General features: G+C 41.1%; 1 long non-coding RNA gene across 1 annotated transcript in view; it reads left to right on the forward strand.

Moving 5' to 3' along the window:
• The window catches only part of LOC123802749 (uncharacterized), a 476,053-nt gene extending 465,621 nt beyond the window's left edge, over nt 1-10,432 (forward strand). Inside the window, exons 6-7 of the long non-coding RNA XR_006782632.2 lie at nt 5,350-5,409; nt 10,274-10,432. This is a non-coding gene — a long non-coding RNA (uncharacterized LOC123802749). The remainder of the gene's footprint in view (nt 1-5,349; nt 5,410-10,273) is intronic.
• Nucleotides 10,433-11,039: the final 607 nt, after the last annotated feature.

Consider the following 11,039-nt stretch of genomic DNA (forward strand, 5'->3'; position numbering starts at 1 on the left):
CATAGGATGAAACAAGTTTCAAAAATAGACAGACCTAACTGTATTTTCAAATAACTACTGGCAAGACCATCTGCTAACAGAGTTTGGAATTTTCTATTTTGAAACTACAGAATAAAACACCATTTTTAATTTGAGATTGTCCAGGACATTAAAGGGAGAGGAGAGTGTGTCGATATTGGTGACAGTAGAGGAACTGCTGATATTGGAGCGAGAAATTTCTAATGGAAAGATTGATATGATATCTGACTCAAAGACTCCACTGCATCTGGGATCAGGTGGGGTGAGCTTTCTGCTTTCCCCTGGAATGAACAGACAGAAAGGGCTTTCAGGTGGTGCCTATTAATCAGCGCCCCTCCCCCCCACCCCACCCCCCCCCCCCGCCCCGCCAAGTCTGACAGGTGCACCATTGTCATGTGCATGGCCTTTGTTGGCTTCAGTTCCCTGACTCCTGAAAAGCTGCGAGGCTGTTGGGGAGAAATTCATAAGCGAGCTTACATTTAAAGTAAGAATGTCGGTTGTCTAGATTTTGTAGAATTAAAAAAATAATTTTGAGTAATTTCATAAGAAAAGAAGACTAGATCTGTAAAAAGGCAGGCTTTGTTATGCGAACACAACTCTCAGAAACAAATGAAAAAGTAACAATGTGAGTAAAGTTAAAGAGGAAGATAGGAAATCATTCAGATAATCTCCAGGTGCGAACACATTATTATTTTTTTTAAAGATTTATTTACTTATTTTAAAGAGAGAGAGAGCATGGGGGGATGGGCAGAGGGAGTGAGAGAGATACAGTCTTAAGCAGACTCCGTGCTGAGCTGGGAGCCTGATGGGGGCTCAATCTCACAACCCTGAGATCATGACCTGAGCTGAACCCATTGCGCCATATCGGTGCCCCACGAACACATTATTTTTTATACTAAAGTATCTGCCTGCATTGCTGAATTCAAAATACCTGAATATGTTGCACAGAAAAGTGTTTTGTAAATCTTATGAAAATGAGTAGTCGAATAGAATTTTCCACTCACAGTCATTTTTTACTTATTTAAAACAAAAAACAATTTTTGTTTCGTAATGTGAATAACAGATCCATTGTTCATGATGTCAAAGGCACTTGACTTTTAAGAAATCTCCCCAACACTGATGGGATAGTGCATGGGGTCTTACTATCCTTTACCAAAGACTGGTCTTACTTTATACCTGAAAACACTAAAACATACTTCCAACAGGTATGAATGAGAAAGACGTATAATGAGTAAACACTCCTTGTATTTTCCAATAAATCTTTCCAAACCAGAATATATATTCATATATATTTATAAGCAGAATTGAATTTTAAAACAAGCACAGAGGAGAAATAAATAATAGTACGTGGATATTTTATTATCTCTTAAAATAGCCTTATTTGAAAAGACCATCATTCTGTGGTACATGGACCCACTTGATCTTGAAATAACCATGGATTGGGTGCATCCCATTACCATCAGCAAGCCAACTTTAAGGCAATAAGAAGGAAGACAGGTCACCTCTGGGACTCCCATGGCCAACTTAAGTGGGAAGGACCAGCAGGAAATCACTTGAGTTCTTTGAAGAAGAAATGGCAAAGGTACCTTTCAGTTATCATTACTTGGAAACAACTACAGATCATATATTTGTATGTAGGAAAGTAGATCTAGGGGCCCCTGAGTAGCTTAGTTGATTGAGTGTCTGCCTTCGGATCAGGTCATGATCCCAGGGTCCTGGGATCAAGCCCCACGTTGGGCTCCCTGCTCAGTGGGGAGCCTGCTTCTCCCTCTCCCTCTTCCTCTGCCCCTCTCCCCTGCCCATGCTCTCTCTCTCTCTGTCTCTCTCTCAAATAAATAAATAAATTAAAATCTTAAAAAAAAAGAAAATGGATCTAGTGCATACTTTGAAAGAGAGCTGGGCATTTAGCAAGTAGCAACACAAACCCCTAGAATTTGTCTAGTTTTTATGTTGGGCGGCATTTAATAGAAACTGGGTGAGTATCCCACATGAGATAGAGACAAGCAGAGGACTGGGTGTTTCTATGCTGTGCAAACCCATCTTTCCTTAGTAAAACCCCGAAAATACACCTGCTAACTGCCTGCTGGGTTATCACAATCTCTGCATCATCACAGCATATCCACCTGGTTACGATTACTGATGAATATTGTTCACATTAAGATCTGAAGATGAGACTGACTTTCTTTACTTAATTAAATACAGTAAGCATGTTACATAAATTAATGGACTTTTTTGCATGTAAACTTTTCTTGTAATAACCCCTCAAAGAGTAAGAACTTGAAAAGAATGATAATTCAGTGTCTTTGCAGCTAAAAGGATTTTAATGGTATTTCTTGACATTTTGTTGGCTTGCAAGTGGGCCACGTCACTGAATGCAATGTGTACAGGGACGTTTACTTGTCATAGCATCTTTGACAAGTGAAATTCCCCCATTAGACTATAAATAAAAACAGCTGTGCAATCTCAGGCAAGTTGCATAAACTGAAGATGTGTCAAATTTAAAAATGAAACAGTTATTGTGGAATTAAACTCCTTCAGCTTTTGAATATCATTATAGACAATTTAATAAGGCATTTTAGACTAACTGTGTCTTTTTGCAAAAAAATAAAGTAAAAAAACAAATAGAGGGGCGCCTGGGTGGCACAGCGGTTAAGCGTCTGCCTTCGGCTCAGGGCATGATCCCGGTGTTCTGGGATCGAGCCCCACATCAGGCTCCTCCGCTATGAGCCTGCTTCTTCCTCTCCTACTCCCCCTGCTTGTGTTCCCTCTCTCACTGGCTGTCTCTATCTCTGTCAAATAAATAAATAAAATCTTAAAAAAAAAAAACAACAAATAGAACCCAGAGGCTTCCAACTTCAACTTAGTTTTGTTTTTGTTTTTGTTGTGAATCCTTCCCAATTATTGTTATAAAACAAAATGCAAAACCAAAAAATATAGATAAGAATTCCATCAATAAGATTATTAAATTACATATTTGATTAGAGCTGTTTAAATTTAGATCATAAATCAAGTGAGATTGAGAATGCATCGACTAAAAAGCCAAGTTTGAAAATGTTAAACAGTCTCTCATCATTTAAATAGAAGCCATTTGTTATTCAGAACTCTCTACTGATGCTATAAATATTTTATAAATGATACATACTAGTTTAGTCTCCTGAGAGCTGAGCAAAACTGTCTTAAAAAATTTGGGTGAATTAAGTGTCATTCATTCAGATACAATGTAGAAGTAGAGAGAAGTCATTAGAACAGTTTAAGAAAATTATATGTGGTAGAGGAAGGAGAAATCCTCCAATCGAGTAAAGGGAACCTGCAAAATCATATAGAGTTTTCTAATAAAGCCCAGAAGGATATAGTCCATGACATCATAAATTCATGGGACTTTTAAGATTAAATTAGTCAGTCAGGGCCCCTCCATGTAGCAAAAACTCCAGGGACTTCATTATCTTGCCCAAAGTGGCAGAGCTTGTTAGCAGCAGACTCAAAACTAGTCTATTTGTTCTATACCTGATTGATTTTACTGTAATATCAGAATATATACATTTTAATGTGAAAGTTTCCCAAGACTTTTATTGATCTACCTACAAATATTATAGGTGGATTCCCGAAGATATCTCAAGTTACCTTTCATTGTTTGGTTTTTACTCTAGCTGCTTTTCCTTTCTCTAATTTTTTTTTTAAGATTTTATTTATTTATTCAACAGAGATAGAGACAGCCAGCGAGAGAGGGAACACAAGCAAGGGGAGTGGGAGAGGAAGAAGCAGGCTCATAGCAGAGGAGCCTGATGTGGGGCTCGATCCCATAACTCTGGGATCACGCCCTGAGCCGAAGGCAGACACTTAACCGCTGTGCCACCCAGGCGCCCCTTCCTTTCTCTAATTGACCTTTTACACTGAGTAGTCCCAGGTACTGTGGGAACGCTGAGTGGGACTGGGTAATTTTGCATTTCTGAGAGAGAAGTTACAGGAGCTCTGGAGCATACACACAGAAAAGAGTTCTTTCTCATTTTGCCCCCCAAACCGTAGCTCCTGATGTAATCCATAAAAATAGTAGAACGTTGCTTTCAGAGATTTCCGCAGGCAGCCGATGGTGCGGCTGTTCATAGCCATCTTGTTCTCTCTTATTGACACTGAAGATCATAGAAGGAGATCTCAGTCTCCTGTGTGTTGCACACGACGCCTGTCCCACACAAATGTCCCCTTGACCCTGTCTAGTTGAGCCTAATGTGTATGTCCCTCAGCTATGAGAGAAGTGACCAAGAGAAGGCCAAACTCATCCTTCACCTAGACAAAATGTCAATGGTTGGGTTATGCTAATAAATTATCCCTGCATTACAACTGTCTGTAGGTTTCTATGGGAAAAAGGTAAAATTACATCCAGCCACAAAATTGCATATGTACTCTGAGCCAAAAAAAAATAAATGAAACAAAGATTTTCTTTTTGTTTTCATATAAAGGCGAAATTGTAGAGGTATTCTGGTGATGGTACAAAATGGACACTTTCAAGCTCTTGGGCATTTGAGCCAGAGAAGACACATAAGGCAAGAATTAAGGGGTACTAATGCATCACTTCTCTTTGTAAGTGTCTTGTCAAGCATTCTAGAAACGCTTATCAGCTTCATCTTTATGATCATGATTGTTTTTACCAAAGTATTCAGGTAGATCAAATAGATGTAATTGTTGATTTTCTTTTCCATTCATTTTTACCGAGGGCTGTGGCAGGCACTAAGGATATTCAGAGATGAAAGTCCTATCCCTGTTTACTGAAGTCTATTAAAACCAGGGACATGGTACTTGATGTCTCTTAAGCCCTAAAGAGGTGACAAGTACTCCTTCTGAGCATTCTTTTGATGTCCTGAATGCCGATGAGTTCAGCCTCTGCTGGTTTACTAGACAAACCACTCAGTTCTGAACGGAAATATCATCAGGCATAATCCACTGGCATAGGCCAGACAGATTAATAGGGAGGGTCATTAATGGGGTTCCAAGATCAGTGTGATTCTAGCCGCATACAGAGCTCAGGACACGAGATGTAGTGAGGAATATCTTCTTTAAAAAGAGCACCTGCTGGGAAAGGCAAGAGAGACCACTCTTGAAGGGAGAAGAAAGTAGTAGCTCTACTTTACAACTACCATAGAGGGAATCATCGTATATTTTATTAGGAAGATGTTCACACATGTAGGCATGAGTTCATAAAAATGACATACCAACTAAACTGTGGTGCCAAGACTGAGGAGTTTTGTCGAAAACACCAAGGATAAATCCAGCCACAAAATTACGTACGTACTCTGAGCAAAAAAAATATAAATTTCTTTGTTTCTCCCTCACCTCCAGGTCTTTCCAGAAGCCAACATGCATAAAGGAATACCACGTTGAACCTGTGGTGAGCTGCAGGTATGACATTATCAATCTACGAATTACTTTGGGTCCAAGTGTTTCACTCGTGTCGATCTTGCCTCTTCCTCAAAGCTGGGAAAGCTGTGGCAACTGGAACCTCATTATATTCCTTCGAGGCGGGGCGCCTGGGTGGCTCAGTTGGCTTCGCGTCCCACTCGTGGTCTCAGCTCAGGTCATGATCTCAGGGTTGTGAGGTCAAGCCCCACGTCAGGCACCACGCTCAGCGGGGAGTCTGCTTGAGATTCTCTCTCCCTCTCCCTCTGCCCCTCCCACTCATGCTCTCTCGCTCTCTAAAATGAATACGTTTTTGAAGTCTAAAAATAAATAAATAAATAAAAATATCCCTTTGAGGCATCAGCGCTCAGCATTCCAATGGCTTATGTCATAAATGTTTGGAAAACATCCTTTTGGTAAACTGAGGGAAGTTTGCCATAGATTAAACCATGTAAAGGCTAGCTGGGTGACTTCCTGTCCAATCTCATCTCCTCCTCTGTACCCATTTCTCAGTCCGTCATCCAGTCCCTGTGCAGCAACAGTAAATACTGTTGTGAGAATCATGGTGTCCTTGTAAAATCTGATGAAAGCTATGGCCCTTTGCCACAGGAACTATCCAGTACACACAAAATTGCACCAATGTGTTCAGGATGTTCCTGACCCATCACTGCCAATCCATAGATCCCGCGTAGCACCCACCTGCTCACTAGCCCAGCCCTGCGCTCTTGCTGTGGTCTGAGGAGCACAGGGCTTTCCTCCATGGCCCACCATATTCCTGAGTTCTTAAGTCAAGTAAATTTGGCTGTTGTTGAATGCCTTGGTCCCCTGTCACAGATTTATACTTCACATTATTAGGTTAAGGTTTATCTGAAATCAAAGGAAAATCTTATTTTGTTTCACTTGGCATTAAAGTGATAAGTCCACCAAAACCTGTTTTGAATGACATTTCCTAATATCTGGGTGCAATGGCATCATTGGCCAACACTTCTTGGGCTGAGGAGAAAACTTCTAGAACGTCTGGATGAGGAACTCAGCAAATCCTCTTCCCAAAAAGCCTTGATAAAACTGGAAATGATCAAAAATAACCATTTCAAGTTTCTGAAATCAGACCAAAGGACATATAAGAGCTGTCAAGCATTTCCTTAGTAGTTCTCTTGTCAAAACTTCAAGATCCTGCATTGTCTTCCTGTCCTGTCCATTTTGCCAAGCCTAACCCTAGATCAACACAACTATCTGATCTTTCATATCCAGCATCAGATAACAATGCCTTTTTTCCTCTTGGAAAAACCCAACTGACCTACCAACCAGCCCCAGGTCTGTGCCATTGGTCCCCCATGAATTCCAGTACTATCTGGGGCTGCGTACCACTTAGAGATGCCTTCATTTCCCCCTGCAGCCTCCTCTGACGTTACCCTAGGTGGTTATGCTACATTTTTGCTGCTCATTTAAGCCTTCTTTCCCATTCTTGCTTCCCTGGATCCTCTGGTAATATGGTTCCTCTGTATCCTGGAGGGAAAAGAACAATCAAGTCAGAACTAAGTCAAAGTGCGTGCCTAGTGAGCCAGCCTAGTTATCCTCTCCTTTTCCGTCTTCTTTCTCACCTGGCAGCATCCTCCCTTTGCCCAAGTTGAGAGCCGCATACTCAGCACCCTCCTGAGCAATTTCTCGCCCCTTGTCCTCCAGCTTCAGCTGCCTTCTCTATGGGCTCCCTTGCTTCAACTCATCAAAACCTAAAAAAATCGTACAATTACTCCTTCCCAGGAAGAAAAACGTCTTCACATCACCTTACACCTGTCTGTCTCTCCTTTCATAGCCATATTCCTTTCGTAACCATATTTTTGTTATGTGGGAAAACACACAACATAAAATTCACCATTTGAACTATCTGAAAATGGCATTTCACATTTTAAAGTGCACGCTTCGGTGGCATTTCGTACATGCACAATGTATGGGGACACTCACCACTGTCACGTTCCAGAACATTTTCAACACTCGAAAAAGGGACCCTGAAACCATCAGTAGTCCCTCTGTCCCCCAGCCAAGCTCGGCAACCACTGATCTGCTCTCTCTCTCTCTCTCTCTCTGGCGTTTCTTGTTCTGGATATGACACATGAATTCAGAGCCATATTTCTTGCAAAGATTGTAAACAGCTAACAGCATCCTCAGTCTCATTCTCCCATGTTCTTCTCAAGCCAATCTAACCTAACCCAGATGCAGATGGGAGAGCCCTCATGTCTGCCACTGAGCAGCTCTCTCAAAGACCTCACAGGACAATCCCATTTGTCATCCAAGGGCTCTGTAGTCCTTTCCTCCTGCACTCTTGTGAAACATCGGAAACACATCAGGAGGGCTTATTTGGATTGCAATTTACATTTCTTGTTCTCAACCATGATGTGAACACCCACTCATAATGCCATGTCCAGTAGTGGAAAATTCACAAATACCACAGCCCTCGTACCGGGTTTCTGGGCTTTTACTTCTCTGCTCGTCCAGTTGGACTTCCAAAAAGGCCGCCTCGGGTTCATTTGCATTTTAGATTTTTATTATCAGTTTTGTTTTCATATGTTAAGTCAAAGTGGGTATTTCACATTGTATCATTGCCTCCTGAAATTATACGTTCTAGGTTTGTGAGTGGTTTTTGAAGGTTCAAGTGCAGAAAAACATGGTGAATTGGCCTAGACCTTCAGTTTTTATCAAGAATTGTAAAGTCTCGGGGCATCTGTGTGGCTCAGTCGGTGAAGTGTCTGCCTTTGGCTCAGGTCACGGTCCTGGGGTCCTGGTATTGAGCTCTGCGTCAGGCTCCCTGCTCAGCGAGAAGCCTGCTTCTCTCTCTCCCTGCCGCCTGCTCGTGCTCGCCCTCGCCATTTCTCTCTCTCAGATAAATAAGTAGAATCTTAAAAAAAAGAAAAAAAGACGTAGGTCTTCAGATGATTTAGGGCCTACTTTATCAGGTATATTTTTAAAAATATAACTTAAAATATATTCTCTCTGAATATAGAAAGCATTTGTGGGACCATTACCTATCTACAGAAATGGGAAAATGTTTAAAACTCATTTTTCAAAATTCTGTCTGATAGCCATATGGAAAAATGGGGGTAGGGTGAGGAGGGGATTTGTTTTTAGAGTTGTTTTTTCTTCTTCCTAAAATGAGAGGGACTGTCACTGCCAATCTGAAAGCTAATGCCGGAAATAATTCAGAGTTATCCAGGGACACCTTTGTTCTTGCTAGAAGTTGACATTTACAGATTTGCAGAAGGTCATCTTGTCCCTTAGGCCAGAAGACAGCATAACATTAATTTCCCTATTTAATTAAATCAACTCCAAAGGAACAAGTGATCCAGGACTGTTGCCTGAAAATTATTACCGGGTTTGGAAGAGTAATGGAGTAAACAAGAGAACATTATTTGTTAATGTCAGTGAAATAATAAGATTGTGATTTTTGTTCCCACAAGACATCATTACCTAATAACACACTCAGTGCTGGGTTTCCAGCATCAAGGTAAGAAGCTTATGCTAAGGTCAGTAGACTAGGTTAAAAACATTTCTTAATTGTAATATGCTGGCCGCTGGGGTTGCAATTTACTTTATCATTGGTGGTTTTGGAAACCTTCTTTATATGTGAAATGAAGTTCGGATTTTAAAAAAACCCTCTATGCTATATGGAATTAGTATTTTGATTATTCAAGGGTTTTGGACCATACTATAGTTTAAAAAGTTCTTTCTCGGAGCGCTTGGGTGGCACAGAGGTTAAGTATCTGCCTTCGGCTCAGGGCGTGATCCTGGCGTTATGGGATCGAGCCCCACATCAGGCTCCTCCACTATGAGCCTGCTTCTTCCTCTCCCACTCCCCCTGCTTGTGTTCCCTCTCTCACTGGCTGTCTCTATCTCTGTCAAATAAATAAATAAAATCTTTTAAAAAAAATAAAATAAAAATAAAAATTTCTTTCTCATCATCGACTTGATGAGATGTTTTTTCCCATTTACTTAAGCTGTATTTTAAGCCTCTGATTAATTCAGAATTGAGTAGTGATTGCCCATCACTTCTGGACATGCGACTTACTCGGTCCTTCAGAAGTGAAAAGGATTGGGGGTTTTGATTGTTACTTGTTTGCGGTGTGTGTATGTGTGTGAGAGAGACAGAGACAGAGACAGGGAGACAGTGCACATTATTTGTGGCGACATGTCTGAGATATTGTCTACCAGGGAAGCTCATTAAAGAATCAGGATCCAGGATTTTAACTAGGGAGCTGATCACAGAGGCACCCCCTGCCTAGCATGTACCAAAATTCCAGACTCTCAGAAGGAGAGCAGGTGTTCACCATAAACCACATTGTTCATACAAACAATTTAGCACAGTGAGCCCCTCGTATCAGAGAATGGTGACGATATTCCTGAACCCCCAAGTTCCCAGATACCAACCAAGGGCCAACTCTGCAAGCAGGAGATCTTTAGGAGAGCAGACTCAGGTCACCTGTGTTACTATTTTTCTGTGTGACCGTCGTGTCCCTTATGTCTGGCTCAGACATACCTCCAGATCCATCCCCATCATGGAATCTTACACTTCATCTGTAGGAGTCACTTCCATTCCCTGAGAGGACCGTGTTCTTTCCCACCTGTTCACGGCCTCTTACTCCTTCTTCTGCCTGTGGTGTTGTGGAGATGGCTTATGCCTTGGTAAGCCAACCCAAAATACCATGCAGCCACATACACATGAGTGAGTCAACAAAAGGCTAGGGTTTTTGAACACTGATGTTTGGAACACTGATGTTTCTGGACATGAACGTCTTGTTTATGTTTTTGAAACAGGTATGTTTTGTTTTGTTTTGTTTTTAATTTTTTTTAAAGATTTTATTTATTTATTTGACAGAGAGACAGCCAGCGAGAGAGGGAACACAGCAGGGGGAGTGGGAGAGGAAGAAGCAGGCTCCCAGTGGAGGAGCCCGATGTGGGGCTCGATCCCAGGACTCTGGGATCACGCCCTGAGCCGGAGGCAGACGCTTAACGACCGAGCCACCCAGGCACCCCAAAACAGGTATGTTTTTATACAGTTTTTACTATCCCTCCATTTCACAGATGATGCCTTTAGGATTTCCTTCTGAAGCTTGTTTCCTTTTCTTCTGATCATTCTTTTAAAAGGATGAATTGAAATGTGGTTCTTTAATAATCAATTATTGCTAGCAAATCTAAATTTTACATATTTCTTCTGATTAAGGAGATTTGCACTTCCTGAATTGCTACCATCTTTAGGGATTTTTCCCCCCTTATAATGTGAAATTTAAACATTAGATTTTTTTTTTTGTTATAGTAACTCCTCTCTTCATGGAATAGTTGTCATTTATCCTCAGTGATACATTTCAAAGTGTAACAGAGTGACAAGTGTTGGTAATGATGTGAAAAAATTAGAACCCTCAGACACAGCCAGTAAGAATGTAAGAGGGAGCAGCTGCTTTGGAAAACATTTTGGCGGTTCCTCAAAAAGTTAGACACAGACTTACCATATGACTCAGCAATTCCCCTCTTCGATACATACCCAAGAGAACTCAAAACATTTGTTCACAAAGAAACTTGAATATGAATATTTGAAGCAACATATTCCTCCTAGTCAAAAAGTGGGAATAGCCCAAATGGCTATC

This window comes from Ursus americanus, chromosome X (genome assembly GCF_024610735.1).
Source record: "Ursus americanus isolate L20-20 chromosome X, mUrsAme1.1.p, whole genome shotgun sequence".
In the NCBI taxonomy this organism is placed as follows: domain Eukaryota; kingdom Metazoa; phylum Chordata; class Mammalia; order Carnivora; family Ursidae; genus Ursus; species Ursus americanus.